The following is a 2124-nucleotide window of genomic DNA, read 5'->3' on the forward strand; positions in this document are numbered from 1 at the left end:
GCAGAGGCCCCTGGAAGATTTATCTTCCTCGCAGATAGGCCCCTGGCCGGACTGAGGAGCAGGGGAGGCGGCGGGTGGCCGGAATCCGGCACCTGCGGCGGCCGGCGGCGAGGGGGAACATGGGGAAAAGTAAGAGAGCGGCGAGAGGAACCTAGGGGTGGGCTCGGTTGGGGTTGGGGTGGCCAGAGCGGGCGGCGCCGCGGAGAGCAGCGGCCGGCGGCGGCGGTGAGCGGCGGCGGCGGCGGTCCGGTGGTCTTGGGTGGCGGCGAGTGGGTTGGGGAGCACCGGTGGAGGGCAAGGAAGGTGGCTGCGGGGGTTGTTGGGCACGAGGAAAGGCGGAGGAGGGGGCTCCGCGGGAGCCTAGGGGGCGGCGGCGGCCATGGTGGCGGTGGCGGCCGTTTCCCGGTAGAGGGGCTCACGGAGTTTGGCGTTCGCACTCAGGAAGGGAAAGAGAGAAGGGTGAGGACGCTAGGGAGCTCGCGGGAAGGGTCTAGGCGAGTCAAGGGCGTGGAGCGGTCGGCCGGGTCGTCACGGCGGCGCCATGGCGCGTCGACGGCCGTCCTCGGCGTGCGCGCAGGGGGCGGTGCCGCGTGGCGAGGCCGAGCGGACTGGGTGGGTTCGGTTCGGGGCGAACCCGGGGTGGGGAGGCGGTCCTGGCTGGGCGGGCGGCGCGCGGCCGGCGGCTCTGTTTGGCCGGGCGCGAAACAGGGGAGGGGAGAGAGAACAGAGAGGGTAGAGAGAAAGAGAGAGAGAGAGAGAGAAATTAAATTGATTCGAAATTCAAATTTTTCTCAAGGATTCCTTTTGAAACATGAGAAACTTTGAATATGAAAGTTGTAGAGAATTTAAAAGCCTACAACTTTTATTTCAGGAAAAAGTTTATTCGAGCAAAGGTTTAAAAGTTACTTTAAATTTCCGAAAACTATAATTCAAATAACTTATCATTTCATGTGATTTTTGTCACTTGTACCCCTAGAGTTCAACTGGACATTTACTAATCTTTTCATGGTGAACATGTCTATTCATTTTCATATGCCTATTTGCATTGGTGTGAAAGTTATTTGAGGTCCCTGACCTAGGCACACATACACATATACACATGCATTTGTTTCGATGTTTCTTGGTTAAGGTACATGATTTGGTGCTAATGACCCTGGTTTAGCTAATGAAACACCTGGGATGTTACAATCCAACAGACGAGCCAAACCCGCGAGGCAAAGTGCCTTCGAGGAGAGAGGAGAGGTAAAATTGCAATCCCTCTCTCCTCCGATGCATTTGTGGAGACGCTCTGCCGCGCCGCCTGTGGAGGGGGCGGCGGGGTCCTGCAACCTCCGTGACCTGCTCAAGCTCCGCGACGAGGACGACCTCGCGGGGCGGTGCCGGGCGGCGGTCACGCTCGCCTCTGCCATGGCCGCCGAGAGGCAGGCCTCGCTGCCACAAAAAATGAAGAACCACAAAAAATGGAATTTCATCAACATCCGGATTTTTTGTATATATATTATTTATTTTTATGCTTTGTATCTAGTAAAATTGTAAGGTAGAACAACATAAAAGATCCTGGCTTCCCCATTTAATTTAGAAAAAAAGAGAAATTCATGTTCATGGAACATCGATAGAGAAAAAAGCCGACTATTGGATTTGAACCGATGACCTTCGCATTACAAATGCGATGCTCTAACCTCTGAGCTAAGTGGGCTTACATAATAGAAATAGTGTAACAAATAGAAATATATATATATAGGGAATATGTAAAATGGCAGATCTTAATTATTAATCTTAGTTATTAACTAGTTCGAAATTGGAAGTTCTACTTAGAATTAGTAAAAGAATTAGTAAAAAAATACTAGAATTTCATAAAGATAAAATTAGCTTGATATGCTTAACTAAATGATATTCTTAAATAGGATTCTAGAATTTATTGAACTTTCTTTTTATTTCTCTAATTTGCAAATGGATTTTTCTATTCTAATAGAATCTATTCCAAATTCTATATTGAATTTGATTTCAGATATTTTCAATTTGATATGGCTCGGACGAATAATCTAATACATATAAAAGAAGAATATATATGAATATTATAATAAAGATAAAATGCCAAGAGATTAGCATTTTCATTCTATCATT

General features: G+C 48.5%; 1 non-coding gene across 1 annotated transcript; it reads right to left on the bottom strand.

The window, feature by feature from the left end:
• Nucleotides 1–1623: 1623 nt before the first annotated feature.
• Nucleotides 1624–1696, bottom strand: TRNAT-UGU. Its single transcript has one exon. It is a non-coding gene; the product is annotated as a tRNA-Thr (tRNA).
• Between the last annotated feature and the right edge of the window lie 428 nt (nt 1697–2124).

This window comes from Panicum virgatum, chromosome 9N (genome assembly GCF_016808335.1).
Source record: "Panicum virgatum strain AP13 chromosome 9N, P.virgatum_v5, whole genome shotgun sequence".
Taxonomy (NCBI): Eukaryota; Viridiplantae; Streptophyta; class Magnoliopsida; order Poales; family Poaceae; genus Panicum; species Panicum virgatum.